At 43.5% G+C, this 18,613-nt stretch overlaps 1 long non-coding RNA gene across 1 annotated transcript; it reads right to left on the bottom strand.

Moving 5' to 3' along the window:
* Positions 1-12,001: 12,001 nt before the first annotated feature.
* On the bottom strand, positions 12,002-15,446 carry LOC145219116 (uncharacterized). Its single transcript, XR_013857858.1, has 2 exons — positions 14,600-15,446; positions 12,002-14,509 (listed from the first exon to the last, which is right to left on the bottom strand). It is a non-coding gene; the product is annotated as an uncharacterized LOC145219116 (long non-coding RNA).
* Between the last annotated feature and the right edge of the window lie 3,167 nt (positions 15,447-18,613).

The following is an 18,613-nucleotide window of genomic DNA, read 5'->3' as shown; positions in this document are numbered from 1 at the left end:
CCATACTATTAAATCTGGTGCTTCCTTTTTCCAACCAAAATGAATCATGAAGTTATAGTTTGGGCATGATAATTGATAGCTTCTTCCTTAATCCCAAATGATAACTAAGAAACTGTTTTTCTATTTAGTACTAGCACTGCAAGTGCAAGTCTTTAGGAAATATTGGTGTTCCTCGGAAAAATTGGCATCTTTTTCAGTGTTAAAAAGAACTGTTTTGCCTTTCAAGAAATCATGGAAACAGCAAAAAGGATTTTTCATCTTAGTAATTATGGATCCCCTTTCCTGAAGGGGTCACATTTTTTTACTCGATTTCTTTTTTTTTTTCTCTGAAGTTTGTCCACCCCATTTTGCCATGAAATCTTTGGTGAATTTGGATGAAACTTTTCTTACCCCAACTACCCCGTGTGTTCACCACAAAGGGTAGTTGACTCCCTCGACACCACAAGTCGAAGTAAGTTTCGACCTTGTGACGTCACGGTCGACTTCCACCCAACCGAAGTCGACAAAGTCGAAAATCACCGAAGCGGTGAGCGTCGATAAGCTTCAGTGCACATCGACCAGGATGGCTACTGCGTGGAATCGCGTAGTCAGTCGGGGCCTGCCAGCCTTCAGCCGAGAGACTGAAGTGTTGGCGAAGTTGCCCGTACGGAAGTCGAGGCAGTTCATTTATGAACTACTGAGAAAGGTGGACTTCCCCTCTCGACGATCTGGAGGGGATAGTCGAGCGTCGCGGCGGGTTGACCGACTTCACCTGCCGCACGAAGGACGCTGCGAAGGTGCTCCAGCGTAAGCTCGGTTCGAGCCAAAACGTGGAATACGCAAGGCTTTACGACTCGGAATGGACCCGAGTATGGTTAAAGGAGGTTCCGCCTCGTTACAACAACGATGAGCGGCGGCACGCCGAGATTAAGAAACAAGACAAGGTCAAGGACCGGTGGGGCAAGTACGATGGCAAGCGGTGCTTCGAAGCGAAGACCGCTACGCTGAAAGAGCACCCAATCGGACCGAAAATCCGGTTGGGGGGCTTGGCCTTCGTCGTCGAGTACGACAATCAGCCGGTACAGTGTTTTGTGTGCCGCAAGTTCGGACACATGAAGGATGATTGCGAGGCAATCAAGAGCCGGGAGAATACTCCCCACAATTCGGTAGAGGAGGTGGTCGAGTACCCCGTCTCTACCATCGGCTACCTCCACCCCGGTGCGGGCGGAGGAAAACGACGGATTCCAAGTGGTCAAAGGACGGCGCAACCGCCAGAATAGCGGCAAGTTGACCGCCCCTCCCTCCAATGCCATCGAGACAGGCACCACGGATGCACAGGCATTGGAGGTCCTTTCAACGGAGGGACAGAACGACATGGACCTTCAGTATCCGGAGGGCGGCACCTCGGGTGCCCCCGAAAAGGAACAACATGATCCGGAGGGCGGCACCTCGGGTGCCCCCGAAATGGAACCACAGTTTCCGGCGGCCGGCATCTCGGATGCCCCCGAAGAAATCGACGGGAATCTGCCACCCAGATCTCCGCGGAAGCCAAGGAAAAAGTCCGCTAACCCCAAGGCCGGCACATCCAGTGCCTCTGCGGGGAAAGGCGGTAAATCCTTGGCCAAATCCCCGCGGAGATCCGGGCCGACATCAAAAGGCCCTGGCAAGCTTGGCGGGAAAGCAATAACCAAATCCCCGTGGATTAGCAAATCGAACCAGGCAATACTTGCAGTCATAAAAGAAGACCATCCGGACCCGGTGACCAACTCGGCCGAAGAAACCAATTTGGATTTACTGGCCAACCTGGCCGAAGAACCAAACTTGGATATATTGGCCAACAAGGCCGAAGAACAGAACAAAGGAACGGAAATGGAATCGGAACAAGAAACATTGGATATTATGAAAGAAGAAGGAATTGAACTCCGTGAAAACCCCGGAGAAGATAAGGTACACCTAAATAAGCGCGACAGGTCATCGTCCAGTACCGACGATGACCCAAAGCGGGGCTGTTTTCTCAACGTAAATATGTGTACTTGTGGGGAGAGGGTGCCCTTCATTGAGGAGGGGAGCACGTCGGCCTGCGGGATGTGCGATAGGGTTTATGCGAACGTGCGACGCTGTCTATCCGATAGGGGATGGACAAACTAGCACATGCCCGATTTGCGGGGATCCCCTCTCCCAGGCTGTTTTTAACCACACCGTCTAGGGACTAGAAGCGTTTTTCTGATACATCGTTGTAACACGCCAATATCAATAGTCATGGCCAATTTTCTAAAAGTAGCCACATTCAACGTCGGGTGGATGGCCGATCCAGCTAAGCGATCCGCTGTATTGTCATCCCTCCGGTCGTTAGACGCCCACATCATTCTCCTCCAGGAGACGCATAGTTCTCCTGCGACGGAGGGTGAGTGGTGCGTCGAATGGGAACCGTATAAAGCGATTTTTTGGTCTTCCCTTTCGAGGGCCCGATCGGAGAACGGGGTCGGGATCTTGCTAAAGCATAACGCCCTTAGCTTTGTTTCTCACTCTGGGGATGGGAACGGTCGGATTTTGGCGGCCGACATTCGACTCTACCATTCTACGCTGCATTTCGTAAACGTGTATGCCCCTGTCCGGAAAGAAAGCGCTCCCGTAAGGAACGCTTTCTTCGACTCCCTTTACACCTACACCTACTCGAGGCATCCCACTCTCCTGGCCGGTGATTTTAACGGTGTGCAGGACCCGACACTTGAGCGTTTCCCCCCTTCACGTGATAGCAACGAATCTTTGACAGGACTTATTGCTCTTGTTGAGACCTTTCAGATGTCAGATACCTACCGAAAGCTGTACGGCAACCGTATTATCTATACACGTAGACAACACAACACGCAGTCACGCCTAGATAGATTTTACGCCACACCACTCATACACCCTATTTCGGAATACGCCACACAAAATTCACTTTCAGACCACGACATAGTCACTTTACAGATTCGGACAGAGCCTCAACCCCCCAGGGGGAAGGGGCTCTGGAAGAACAACACCAGCACATACACGACAGACGCCTTCCAGGAGGAACTTGAACGCAGGTGGGCCTTGTGGCGAACGCTACATCCCGCTTGCTTCGAGGACAAAGTCTCCTGGTGGCTCAACATGAAAAAACGCATCAAACGAATGAACATAGAACACTCACAGCACAACAAGCTAATACGGAAGCCAAACAGCTGGAGGAAAGGGTCTTAAATATCTGGAGGCAATTGGCAAGGGTCCCCACCCTTCTCCCTGAATACCTCTCTTTGAAACGCCTTTCGGCCCAAACCCAGCGACAAACTGCTCGCGCCAAAATTCTTAAATCCCAAGCTTCCTGTTATGACAGTGGGGATCGGGGTACCAAGGAGTTTTTTCAGCGTTTCACAGAACACAGAGCTAACACGATGATTCCGGTCGCCACACGGAAAACACTAACGAGATGCTTAACATCGCCCACACCTTTTACAGTAAACTCTACACTAAACGCCCTACATCTACAGCAGCGCAGCCAGCACTTCCTGCAACACGTCAAACCTCAACTTGATTTGAATGACGATACACTAGGAAAGCCCATAACGGCTGAGGAAGTGCTGAACACAATTATGCAAATGTCGTTGGGGAAATCCCCTGGACCCGATGGCGTCAGCGTCGAGTTTTACCGCTCGTGCTGGCGTATCATTGGCCAGGACTTAACTGACGTCATTAACACAATGCACTCGTTGGGAACCGTCCCGGACGAGATGAAACGTGGCACAGTTATCTTAATACATAAGAAAAACGACACAACACTGCTGAAAAACTACCGCCCGATCTCCCTGCTTAACACAGACCTTAAGATTTACACCAAGATCCTGGCAAACCGCATGCGCGCGCTCCTGGACAAGGTTTTGCACTCCCACCAATTCGCTGCGCCCGCCCGTCGAATTGCCGACGCCACTGTTTTGCTGAGAGATCTCTATTGTGATGCGATAGAGCGGGGTACAGATGCTTTCATTATCTCGCTCGACTTCGAGAAGGCGTTTGATTCGGTTGATCATGAATGGCTTTATGCGGTTATGACTAAAATGTGTTTCCCTGAACACTTTGTAAAAATAGTACAGTCACTTAACACAAACGCGCAGTCGAATGTTCTAGTTAACGGACATCTAAGCCCGCTGTTCACTGTGGGTAGAGGAGTGAGGCAAGGGGACCCCCTGAGTCTCTTCCTTTACCTAATCGCCGCAACCCCCTTCTCACTAGCCCTTATGGCAGACACAAGCGTCCGTGGCATCGACGTGCCTGGGAGACACGTGATCAAGTGCCCCAGTTACGCCGATGACACAACCCTCACCCTGACGCACCCTTACTCTGTTACACGTGCTTTCCAGCATCTCGACCTTCTTTACTCGGCCTCTGGACTAGCACTTAACGTGTCGAAATCCAAAGGCCTCTTGGGGACCGTTATCGGCGAGCCCGTTAGCGTAACCAAGAACTGGGGTGACCACTATCGCAACTTCCGCTCCTCTATCGCTTACCACTCTAGGTTCATGCTCACCTGGAATGCCAAGTCATTGATCTCTAAATCCAAACTTTTACCCCTACTTACATACCAAGCCTCGATATATCCTATCCCAAAGTGTCACCATTTCAAAAAGTTGGAATTGTCACTGACAATGGAGCGAATATTGTTGCAGCTTGCAATGCTTTGACGGAAAAGTATGCATGGGAACACATTTGATGTGCCGCACACACATTGCAACTGTGTTTATAGGAAGGCTTCAATATTCCTCAAGTTAAATCAGCTATAGGTGAAACACAACACTTTGATCATTTTGCAATCAAAATACTTTTAATAACAGTAGTATTACTTTTACAGGGGCTGCAAGGCATTTGATGCAACATTTTGAAAGGTCATCTAAGTCCAGTCAAGCGCTGCAAGCCAAACAAGGAGACAATCCACGCGAGCTTATTATGGATTTGGTCGGTGGAATTCCACTTACATGATGCTGGAAAGATTGTGCAACTTGCAAAGTTATCTCCGCCAAGCCCTGAATGATCAGTCAGTGATCCCCCTCAACATGTCCAGTCACCTGGAAGTGCGTGACCAGCATTGGATCTTAGTTCAATCATTAACTGAGGTTTTGAAACCAATTAAGGTAAAAGTTTTTATCATTGTTTTCCAGGAACAAGCCAAAAGTTTAACAATATTTTCCGCAGATGGCAACAGAATTCATAGAGGGTGACAAGTATGTGTCAATCGCAAGTGTCATCCCAATTATAAAAGGATTATGTGCAAAGTTAAACCCAACGGAGATTCTAGGACAATCTACGCATTCAAGGATTCCTGTTGCACCTCAATTAAACAGCGGTTCTCCTTCGTGTTCCAACAGACAGCATGATAGCATTGCTGTACATGAGAAGGCCACCTGGTTACATCCAGCTTCTTTTTTTTTTTTTTTCTAAAACCAAACAAACACCTTAAGGTGAAGGTTACACATCAAACTGGCCAAATGGCAGGTTTAATTGCGCTTGAGATGGAAACTACAAACTCAAGTAGGGATAAATCTTATTATGACACAGAATATAATAATGCGGCAGGTATGCTTCTTCAAAAACATCTAAAGACCCAAAAGATGTGTTAAAATGGTGGCAAGCAAACAAAAATGAGATGCCAAGTTTAAGCAGCATTGCTCCAAAGTATCTGGCTATTCCTGCAACTTATGCATCATCAGAACGTTTCAAGTGCTGGGTTGACATCTAGCACATTAAGGTCTCAACTCACTGGAAAACACCTGGAGGAATTAAATGTCCTGCATTTTTCAAGTTTTTTTTCACGGCTTTTTTTTATCAAAATCGAAAATGAGTAGTTAGGTTGGGCTTTATTTTTATCTTTTTTTCACTATTGCCATTTGCACCGCTAGAACATGGAAACATAAGCCGGCACTTGTACAAGAATACTTTGACGGTTTCGGGTTAACAACGCTTTGGACGTCGTTCATGAAAGGATTTATTACTGTAAATCAGTAGTTCTCAAACTGTGCGTGGCGACGCCCTGGTTCGTCGTTTCAATTTTCCAAGGGCGTCGCAGAATAGTTCCGTTTCGTGGCTTTGTGTGGTTGTATCAATAAACACAACTTAATAAAAAGCTTCCTCATTAACATGCTGGTGAGTCGCAAGACCACAAAACTTTTCCAGAGGCGTCGCAGCAAAAAAAGGTTTGAGAACAACTGGTGTAAATGATGATGTGGCAGCGGAAAAGCCAAAACGAGCTGCCTTGATGCATAGTCGTGCCATCGCTTTTTGGGTCGTCCGATACTCATCTCCACTTGCCACAAATTTTCCATTGTGGAATTAACTAGCAAGCGTTCTTCAGTGCGTGGTTCCCGCAAAAAAATCTGGTTTCCTGGTATCCTTTGAAGCCAGTACACTGTAAAAAAATTGGGTCAACAGGGCCCAAAATTGTTGGGTTTTTGTCAAAGGGGAAATTGGGTTCGTTCGTGGGGTCACCCAACAAATATTGTTTGGTAATAACGACCCAAAAAACTTCCTTTGGATAAAGTACCCAATGACATTTTGGGGTAAATAGGCTATATCTCTATTTTAGGTATTTTGTATCCTAATTTTGAATTGGGTACTAATTTAATGTTGCCATTACTCAGAAACTTCATTGCGGAAAGTAAACATGCAAACTTTTATTAAAACACCACAATCAAAGTGGTACAAACACAATGAAGGAATACATGCAACAGCATACAGTACAGGACTCACAACAATGACAATAGCCAAACACAATGCGTCCAATGAAGTAATCAACTATAGAAACTGTTCAGTTTACGTTTGAATTATTTTCAGGATTAATTATGATTCTATAGTTGTGTCTAGATGTTACAGTATAGTTAGAGACATTGCGAATTCCTTTACGCTGCTGCAAACATTGGGACAATCAATTTTTAACCAGTATTGTTGCAAAAATTGAAGAGCTCGCAAGACATGTGGATAATATTCGTAATTAATTATGTAATATTGAGCGAATATGGCTACAATCGCTTGATTTACGTTTTGCACTTCTAGAACCGTTTCTTTTTCACACAAAAACAACAACATACTTTTTGGGACTTTCAAGTGGTCCATAGATCATTAAGAATGGTTGCAGGCGGTCAGTGACCTGGTGTTAGATATCAAAACGCGTTGTGGCCTCCAAACTTGTTTTTGTCCACACTAGGGTTAGTTCGGATACCAATAAATTTTCATATCCGGATAACGGATATATACGGATATTTGTATTTTTGCTATCCGGTTAACCGGGAAAGAAACGGTAGTTGCGTAACAAACCACCTTTTCAAATTTGCTTGATAAGTCTATTACAAAGTTATCTTATAATGAAAAGTTTATTTTTAAATGTTTGCGATGTCCTGCACAAAACAATTTTACACGTTACTGTTGCAGTGCGTTTCTTATAAAGCACAACGCATCGATTGTAGAGTCGTTTAAACTGGAACGGAGTTTGGTGGCAAAGAGTCCACATGCACTAAATGCCCTTTCAGCTTCCACAGGGGTTGGCTGAATAGTAAGAAGGGCTTGATATAAAGCTTGGAGATTAGCTGACCCTTTTCCTAAAGCTTCCAAAACTTCACATCTTTTTGGACCGTTAATCTTTTGATATTTACGATATTTAAAGGCCGAGTTGCAGGGAGGCATGATGACCTGATTGCTCTATCAAGTTCCTCTTTTAGAGACCTCGCCAAAGTTTCCCAACGCACAGTAGTAGAAGCCATTGATTCCAACTGGTCGCCATCAGCAATTTCTGCGGCAGTTTCCGTTGCTCGTGATCACGTTTGTTCTGTTTCTGTATTCGCCAAACGTGTCGAGTTTGCTCTCCACGAGGTAATTGGAATCGAACAACTATTTAATCAAATGAACAAGACCTGTGTTTCTTCTTTCTTCGATTCTTACTTCAATGTAGGACTTTAGAGATTCTGAGTATGCAGAGTCGTGAATCCGCTCGGCTGTCAGTAATGTAGCGTCCCTCCTGCAAAGTCCATTCACCGCGTACTTGACAGGTTAAAGATAATTTCCAGATCCGAAATAATAACTGAAGATCCCATCTCAACAAGAGTCATTCTGACACATATTTTAACCTTTACAAACTTTTTAATCATTTCTATAAGACTGTTGTTCCATCTGGTCTTTGAATCTAGAATTAACTTCATCTCCGTTTTAAGTTGCGCTTGAATATGCTTTTGCAGGATTTCGTTCTTTAATGGACTTCTACGTAACCACCCTCCTAACCTGCTCTACCACTTCAGCAACAAACCGCTGAAGATTTAAACCATTTTCTTGAGCCTCCACAAGATGTTATCTTTATTACATTCGTCAATCTGATCTGAAGAAGATTCCGAATCCGATCTATTGCGATTGTGTTCTCCTTCTGCTGTATCACAGAAATTATGATCGCATACAAAAAATCAACTACTGCTAGATGATAACCATGCGCAAAACATAACTGATGCATGCAAGGAATCATTCTTCCAAAACTCTTCATTACACCAGCTCCATCTGTCGTAGTTGCAACAATATCTTTTATTTTTTAGACCAAACTCATCTAATCTTTCCATTACCAATTCTTGCACTTTTTTAGCTGGCAAGCGGCCTTTTATTCTTGCCATTCCCAAATTAATGTGTCCAGAATCGTAGTGCAAGTTTAAGTTCATGTATCTTCTTGTGCTACACTCATCAAGTGTAATAGAAAACAATTTTCCGGTCAGTTTTTCCATTTTAATCTGCTTACGTTTTTCGCTTTGGAGTGTATTTGGTAAAATCTCATCACAAGATTTCTGACACTTTGTGCTGTCTGTGGCGGGTTGTATCCTCTTGCGAAAAAATGCCTGCCTCATTTGCTTACTGGTAGCAATTGTGTTGAAAGAAATTCTGTCAATAGCTGCCAGCTCTGCAACAACTTTCTCTAGCGTATCTTTGGTTGGTTTAAAAAAGTGGCCATCATGCTGGTTCCTGAAGAATTACCGGCTGTTTCCGTTAAAGAATTCAGTTGTGTTTTAATCTTATGTTTTAACTGCAAGTGATTCCTCATGCTCCTGTCGATCCACCTTTACAGGAAACAGTATTTTTACATGTTTTGCACTTAGCCCTCTCGCCATTCCCTAATCTAAGAAAGTAGCTCCATACAGGGTTTTCGCTTTTTAAACGCTTGAATTCCATTTTAATTTCCTCCTTGACTCAATCACTTGCTAAGAATACACTAGGATCTTACAATACATGAATCTCCAGTGATAACTTCAATAAGCTTTGTTATATTTTGTGACATAACAATACTTCAATTGATTCGTTGATTTTATCAATACTAGAGAAAAGGCAATATAAAGACGCGCTGTAAACACTTACAATTAGATAAACAGGACGTTGTTAGCGATTTTTATAACTGCAAACAGACTTTTTTTTTTATAACTGCAAACAGAAAAATGCTTTAAAACGAATAAAATGCTTGGACAGCTCTATCTCTTGTTAACCGGTTAACCCAGCGCTTCCCAACCGGTGGGCCGCGAAGCTTTTCAAATTATTACCATACCAATATATAAGTTTAAAAACACAAGAAGTTCTCACTAAGAACGTACTTTCAAGTTAAACTGTATTTCTCCAAAATATAATATTGCTTACTATGAGAGCCGCATCAGATTTCACGCCAAACAAAGCTTTATCACATAAACAAACTGCAATTGTCACGTCACAACAGTACTTAAACTGCGATTGTCGCATCACAACACTGCTTGTATTTGTAACTATAACGGAATCGAAGACACGAAACAGTCTTAACACTGACACACTGAATGCTGCATTGCGTGTGAGCTTGTCTTCTATTAAACCCCGACTTGATCTCATCATATCAAATCATCAAGCTCAGGCTTAACATTAACACAAATATTGCTTTTTAATTGTAGTTCTTTTTTCCATTGTGGTTTTGTCGCAATATTAAACGGTGGTCGGGCAAAGAAATTTTTTTGAGAAAGTGGGCCGTGAGCTGGAAAAGGTTGGGAAGCACTGAGTTAACCGACAAGAAAATATCCGGATATCGGATACCGAAAAAACCTTCGGTTAACCGGTTATCCGATATCCGGATTATTCAACCTTAGTCCACACGTAACTATCAGGTCGTAGGAAATTCAGACCGTTTTGAATTGCTTTATTGTTTGCCGCATGTCATACATGCAATTTTAAATCACGATTAGGTAATCACATAAACGGATCAGATTTCCAAAAAATGTGACCTTTGGTGCACAAATCTGTGTTTAAACAAAATACAAAAGTTACACGTTAATGAATGTCGAAGTCCCCATTTAGCATTTGTCCTACAACTTGACACTTAACCAGACCACGCCAAAAGTACAGTGTAAAGCCAACAGAAAAAATGCGCTGATTACGCGCACGCTTTTTGCAAGAGGCGAAGTACGCGAGGGCAAGAAACCAAATGTTTTGTAAACACTTGCAACACTGTCCGTAACATTCCGGCCCCAAATACTGGCATATCCACAAAGTATTTTACAACATACAAGGACAGTGCTTACACACGTAATAAACACAATTTTGCGGAAACAATTGAGACGAAAACATTGCAATTTTGGTCAACATTAACACCAAAAGACCCAACCACCGCACGACAAAACAACTCAGCTTAAAGGCGAACGCAACAATTGCGTTTACACACACTTAATCACTAAACTAAAATAAGACCTGCGGCTAGAATCACTACATTATCTTTAATTAAACTACAAGGCAGCAAAAAAATACATCAAAAGAAACAGTAGCAGCATGGGAAACAAATAGACGGCACCCAACGCATGCACTGAGCTTGCCACTTACGACTACAAGTTATACAAAAAAGGATGCTTAACGTTCTTGAAAATATCAACAACAAATAACGTTCACCGCAAAACGCACAAATTACACTGGCTCGAGAAGGCACAGTTTTCGAATGCCTCGAATAAGAGTTGAATTGGCCAATCGAACTAAAACTCTTCGAACGATGCCATCTTTATCGGGACAAGTTTTCTCGACTATGCCCTTCGGCCAAATTCCACGTTTCGTGTTGACATCCACAACCAACACAACATCAGCCTCTTGAAAGTTTCTGGTAGGGTGCATCCATTTGTGTCGTAGCTGGAGTAAAGGTAGACATTCTTTCATTCAGCGCTTTCATAGTTGATCAGTCATCCATTGTACGGCACGCCACGACTTCCAAAGTACCAGTCAGGAACGAAATTGGCTTCAATGTGGGACCGTCTTTTGGATCGTCAATAACAGTAGTCAAGGGTTTACTGTTCATAATTGACTCCACTTCCACGAGGAATGTATAAAGTGACTGCTCATCTAGGATCCTCTCTCCTGCTAACGAACGGAGAATCTTCCTTGCTGAACGGATCATGCGCTCCCAAACGCTTCCTTGATGGCTGGCTGCGGGAGGGTTAAAATGCTATTTAATCCCACGTTGTCGAAACTCTTTACATATCTGCAGTTGAATCCATTCTCTAATACCGTTTTGGAGCTCCTTGTCTGCGCCTACAAAGTTGCAATCGTTGTCGCTGTACATCATCTTGGTCGTTGAACCGCTCCTAAGAAGAAATCTTCGCAAAACATGGATAAACGGGCTTGTGTCTAATGAACTAGCCAGCTCCATATGCACGGCCCTGGTAACCATGTAGGCAAACAGGCAAACATACCGTTTTAGATAACTTCGTCCCGATTTGACCGTCAATAAGCCAAAATAATCAACCCCTGTATGTGTGAATACCGTCTGACCAGGCTTAACACGGAAAAATGAAAACGGTGCCATGATTCTCTGGGGTAATGACATTCTCTGGGGTAATGACGAACGGTGGAATTACCCTTTCCAGCGTTAAAAACCTAAGATATAACTTTAGGGTTCGACCAAATGATGAACAATATTGTAGGGGTTCGGTCGTTATAAAAAGGTTAAGAACCACTGGGATAAACTATTCATAAAAATAGCCAAGAATATAAACCATTATGCAAAATTACATTGCAAGCATTGTTCATTATTAAAAACAAACACCTTTTTAAACAAAGACAAAAAAACATTGCTTGTCGTAAAAAATCCATATACAAGTTAGATGCACAACAAAATTATGTTCCGGCCCCGACAGAAAAAGTTTGACAAGTGTTTCAAAAACATATACCCAAATACCATTTATTTTTGCAATCAAAAGCGGGCGAACGACTGCATAAAATACTACCCCCAGTGGTTAAAAGTGGTCCATTTGTTCAAAGGGGCCCAGCTCAGTTGATATTTTTCGAAAGTTTGACAAACAACGAAATTATGTTCCGACCCCGAAGAAAAAAGTTTAACAATGGTTTTAATCGAACGACTCTTTTCAACGCACAATAACTGTTTTTTCATAGAAATCATAACGTTTGTTATTTTGGAGAAATTTTGTTGTTTCTGTTAAGCTATAACATTTCTTAGTTTCTTTGTGTAAAACAGTATTTGATAACGTTAAAGTAAAACCTAGTAAAAGAAAGAAGCAATATGCTCATCGATGAGGAAAGAGGATACGTCCGGTGGATTATCCATTTGGTGTCAGCGAGAAGCAGACATGTTATCTTCGTGCTGCGAAGTCGCCACTTCTTTCTGTGTTGTTGGTGACGGACAGCAACGGCAGAAAGATCGTCCGCCCTCGCGTGGTGAGTAATCCGAGTGAATTCTTCACTCTATCTGCAGTCTCTCTTCCAGGTGGAAAAATATAGCACGGATGTTTGGAACTAACTGGAGGAGGCAGCTTTATTGGTGTGGACTGAGTTATTCTTGGCCTGGGAACAAACGACATTGGGCAGTGTCATTTTACCCACCACATCGATAAAGGAGAGAAACTGATTGAAGCGTGCAAGAAAGCCTATCCACAGGCCAAGGTGTTTTGTTGACATTGCATTGATGATTTTTTATGAATTCATACAAGAATTTTTTTCTGTGTAGATTGCTGTTTCAGCTATCCTCCAGCTGGCGAGAGACCATACGGAAAGCAATGCCGTTGCCAACGTAATTCTCGAATAGTTGGCATGTTTTTGACCTTGACATTCCAGACCTCGATGATTGCTGTGCAATCAACTGAACGTAGTAAGTCAACAGAAGCAGACTTTGCGCCAACGTAGATAGTAAAAGAGTAAAGCTAAAAATGGCATTATTGACGACAGGATTCATATTTGGTTCTGTGTCGGACTGCATCATGCCGCGTCGATCAATGTACACAGTGGAGCGTCCAACTTCGACAAACGTTTGGGCTCCGGCAAAGCTTACGACTTTGTCGGTGAAAGTGGCAAAACCGACGAAGTCACGAAGGTAGTGACTTCGTCGGTGAAAGAGAATACTAGCCGTGGGTTTTCACTAATCCGCAGGACACAGCTGTTACTCCCTTTCTTTATCTGTGTCTACACTACCTACTTATGTATCTTGTGTGTGCTCTTCCCGGAAGTCGCCGACGGTTTGTGTATGTATTTGTTTTTTGATTTTTTTCTTACATGCGAAACATGGTCGTGGATGAAATCACCATTTGTTTCCCTCAATACAATAAAAGAACGGTTCAAACAATCAAATTAATTTGCGCATGATGTGAGAGCTTTACATGGCATATATGTAGTTTGCAACAACCCTAAAAATAAAATTGGCGGGGCAAATAAAAACGCGACAAATCGTTTGGCGAAAGCAATTGCTTTTGGGTTTGATGATAAATCCGCTAAAACTCATTTTGGAACAAATCATACTCCATGTGGCCGTTTGAACAAGCTTTTTGCGTTTAAAAGGGAACATATAAAAACATTACATGGAAAAAAGGATACTAATGACATTCAGGACGAATATAAAAGCGTGTATTGAGGCTTTGGCACAGCAGCTCACTAGATACCCCAATCACTCTTCGTTACCTGTAAGTGCAATAACTGCTTATTTACAAGGATGTGTCATTTGCAAATTACTAAGCAAACCGTAAAAACGATTAGATACAAATGGTTCAATAACCTGGAATTTAGAAAATGCGTCCAACAGTCATATTTGAATTATACCCAGGTGAAGTACAGTCAAATTCCGACATTTCAGAAAATAAAGGGACCCCACGTCAAAAAAAATTTTGTGTTTGCAAAACTATATAGTGCGAAGAACAAATGGTAGAATGTGAATCGTGTTTATGAATCGCGTGTTTCAAAATGTTACCCCCCAAAATTTAGCAACGAGCAATAGAATAAGCTTCATTTTGTATGTAATGATTCCATTGTAAACACCGTTTCAAAAAACGTGTACCGCCAAGCTTCCACCGACACAGAAATCAGTAGCAGCATGCCAGCATCCCCAACACAAAAAATTCCGTTATTTCAACTAGTATTTCAAAAACTCAACCTTTTAGTGGACAAAATTTAGGCAGACGGCGGCAACAAAAAGTTTAGACAGTACGGAAACCGTTTTTTGGTGGTATTTTATAGAATTGTTCCTCAATTTTGACAAAAAGTAGTTGAATTCTCTTTTTAGCTGGTGTCACGTTTAATAAACATATTGACATTTACAAGCTATAGCTGGTTGGCAGCTTTGCCCAATGATCCGGAGTACCACTTCAGTGACGTGATTGAATGCAAAAGCTACCGACAAGGCTTCTGCACGGCGCAAGAAATTGGCTTGGTAGCAGGTCACAGAATATATAATATAGCTGTCTCCAAAACCCTTGTGACACTAGCGATTTAAAGCGACTGTGGAAAAACCAGAAAGCCAGAGCCAAGAAATTGCATGCCGACAACAGGCGAGAGATGCTCAGGCAAGTGGTGGGCAACCACTACTTGTTGAGGACTCTCTTGCTGAGTTGGTCACAGGTACAGTGAAAGCAGTTGTAAACTTATGTGTATAGAAGCCAAGTTTAACAAGAGTATTTTTATGTGCAGCAGCCCTTCCATCACAGGTGTTCCATTTGGGAAACAACTTTGACTGTGACGCAGAGGCCACCCTCAAAGAAGAGAGCAGAAAGGTTGTTGTTGAGTTAACAACTGCAGCGCCTGGCACATAAACAACTGTGTCCAGCCACAGAGCAGCAATCTCCTCTCGATGCGCAAGGATGAAATGGTAACAAGGCAGATATTGTTAGAAAGGGAGCTATGTTTCAAAGAAGAACAGCTTAATGAAGTGAAAGACAGTCGAGCCTTAGATAAAAAGTTTAAGGTGGCACAAATGAAGGAGGGTATTGATGCTGAACAATTAGCCGAAATAAAAAAAAGAAAGGCGCTGAATCGAGAAAGGAGTGCGCTGTAATATGGTTGCAAAAGCTGCCGGCCGATGCCCTACTGTAATCAGAGGAGTTTCTTGGGACACACACTGGTGATCCCCCGCCTCCGTCCTGCTTTGAAAAAACCTGGGGAAGGATCCAGTGTGCAAGGAAAGCACGGATTGAGCACTTAAATCGCCCTTCATATTGCTCAAGGCAAAAGGCTAATGCGAAAGGCACCTATGTTGTTAATAAAACATTTTAAATTAATTTGCAGATAAGGCGAGCGTTCACTGTTTATTTCGCGACGTCCAAAATAGAATGACTAAATACAACACGTCATACCAGCAAAGAAAGAGAACCCGAGAAAAAGGCACATTTAACACGCTTTGATAAATGCGGGTCGGCAGAGTCGCTACACAGCTCCCCCCAGAAGCGGGTTAAACACTAGAATAACGATCCGGCGGATATATATTGCGACGGATTCGCGTGTGTGGTCATGTTTGTTCGCGGGACGGTGGCCTTCCACGGCGGGGTGGTGTCTCGACGTGCACCGGCTGAGAAATATCAACATGCGCTGGCTTCAACCGATCTATTCTCCTCTCTTTTCCCAATTTGCACCTTGTAAGTTTTGTCGCCCCGGCGTAAAACTCTGAAAGGACCTGTGTATGGAGGAGTCAAAGGAGGCCTGTGCATGTCTCTACGAATAAACACATAGTCTGTTGTTAATAGCGCGGAGGGCACTGACGGATGTTGAGTAGCATGTCTCGACATGGGTATTGGCTTTAGTGAACGCAATGCTGCATGGGATTCTGAATTCTTGGTTGACATTTCAGCACCAAGTAAGTCTCCTGGAATTGAAATTTGTGTCCCATACACCAGCTCCGCGGAAGAAGTTTGCAGGTCTTCTTTCGGTGCCGATCGAATTCCAAGTAACACCCACGGAAGTTCGTCCACCCAGTAAAACCCATTCATGCGAGCCATTAAAGCTGACTTGAGGTGACGATGAAAGCGCTCCACTAAACCGTTTGCTTGGGCATGGTAGCTAGTTGTGCGATGAAGCTTAATTTCAAGCATGTTTGTCATTTCTGACCACAATTGGGAAGTAAACTGTGGGCCACGATCAGAGGAAATGTCGGAGGGTACACCAAAACGAGAGATCCAATGGGCAACAAATGCCCGAGCACAGGTCGTGGTCGTTACATCCGGCATTGGAATGGCTTCTGGCCATCTAGTAAATCTATCTACCATAGTGAATAGGTACCTGTTGCCTTGACAAGACGACAGTGGACCAACGATATCTATGTTAACATGGTCAAAGCGCTTGTTGGGTTCAGCATACCTTGCAAATGGTGCGCGAATGTGCGTCTGTATCTTTGCTTTTTGACAAGCTATGCATTGCTTAGCCCAAATTCCAACTTGTTTTTTTTAACCCATGCCATACGAATCTTGATGCAATGAGTTTTCTTGTTGTTCTGATTGAAGGGTGAGATAATCCATGTACTACCTCAAAAACCTTTCTTTGCCATTGTTTTGGTACAATTGGCCGTGGATGTCCAGTGGAGATGTCGCATAGTAAAGATATTCCTGTGTTTCCCAGTGGGACGTGTTGACATCGCAGACCGGAAACTGCAGTTTTGTAAGCCTGAACCTCGGGACATTGCTGTGCTGTGGCCAGCGAAGAATAATCAAAATCCAGAAAATTCTCACGTTGTAAACTCGATACTGAAATGCGCGAAAGAGCATCGGCTACAAAGTTGGCTTTTCCGCTAATGTGCCTGACATCTGTAGTAAATTCTGCTACTGCTGAGAGATGTCTTTGTTGTCTTGCAGACCATGGGTCTAAAACTTTTGCAAATGCACTTGTCAGAGGCTTGTGGTCTGTGTATGCTGTAAATATGCGTCCTTCCAGGAAATACCGAAAATGTCGAACAGATAACCTATCAAATGTGCTGTATTTGGTTTCAGATGGGCGCAAATGTCGACTGAAAAATGCAAGCGGTTGCCAAATTCCATTTACAAATTGTTCAAGTACTCCACCAATGGCTGTGTCAGAGGCGTCTACTGTAAGGGCTGTGCGCGCGTTTGCCCTGGGGTGAACAAGCATTGAGGCGCTTACAAGCGCTTGTTTTGCAGCACAAAATGCTGCTTGAACTGCATCTGTTCTAACAAAGATTTTTGGCTTGCCTGAAAGTGCTTCATAAATTGGTTTCATTATCTTGGCAGCTGAAGGTATAAAACGATGATAGAAATTGATCATTCCTGCGAATTTTTGTAGTTCTTTGACGTTCTTTGGGTACGGAAGTTTTTGTATAACTTCCACTTTATGAGTTAGAGGGGTCGCTCCATCACGGTTGATGTGATGCCCGAGGAAATCAATTTCTGAAAGCCCAAACATACATTTGTTTGGGTTAATTACAAGTCCGTACTGTTTTAATCGGTCAAATAACAAACGTAAATGCTTCTCATGTTCTGAATCTGATTTACTAGCAATTAAAATGTCGTCAATGTAGACAAAAACGAAGTCCAGGTCCTTACAAACCATGTCCATAAGGCGTTGAAATGCCTGTGCCGCATTTTTAAGGCCAAAAGGCATTCGGACAAATTCAAAAAGTCCAAAAGGTGTTATTACCGCTGTCTTGGGAATATCCTGTTTGGCAACTGGAACTTGATGATATCCCCGTACAAGATCAATTTTGGAGAATACCTGAGCTCCCGGCAAGTATGCAGAAAAATCCTGTATGTGAGGTATTGAGTATCGGTCAGGTTCTGTAGCAGTATTGAGCCGGCGGTAATCTCCACAGGGGCGCCAACCACCTGACGACTTTGGCACCATATGCAGAGGAGATGACCATGGACTCGACGATCTTTGGATAATACCCATATCCAGCATTTTATTAAACTCTTCTTTTGCCAGTTGTAACTATTCTGGTGGCAGCCTTCGAGCCCTGGAGTGAACCGGCGGGCCATCAGTAATTATGTGGTGCTCAACGCCGTGCTTTGGTGCAACTTGAGAAAAGCTAGGTTTAACAATTTGCGGATAATCGCTCAGGATTCGTTGATAGATGTTTGCAGAGATTGTGATTGCTTGCAGACCCGTAGGCATATGTGGTGCCGCGTGTAGAGCAATGCTTGTAAACGACTTGGCATCAACAAGCCGTTTGTGCCGGAGGTCAACTAGTAAGGAATGCGCCTTTAAAAAATCAGCACCTAATAACGGGTAAGCGACGTTTGCCAGCACGAATTTCCAGTGGAATTTACCTGTAGCAAGGTGAAGGGAAACAAAGCGCGTACCGTACGTACGAATGGTGCTTCCATTTGCTGCTGACAAATTTGGTCCAGTTTGCTGCCTTCGGCGATCTTTTGCCGTTGCTGGGAGTACA

Source organism: Phallusia mammillata, chromosome 3 (assembly GCF_965637545.1).
Source record: "Phallusia mammillata chromosome 3, kaPhaMamm4.hap1.1, whole genome shotgun sequence".
NCBI classification, from domain to species: domain Eukaryota; kingdom Metazoa; phylum Chordata; class Ascidiacea; order Phlebobranchia; family Ascidiidae; genus Phallusia; species Phallusia mammillata.
Note: the sequence above shows the minus strand (reverse complement) of the source record. Positions and strands in the feature narration are given on the sequence as shown.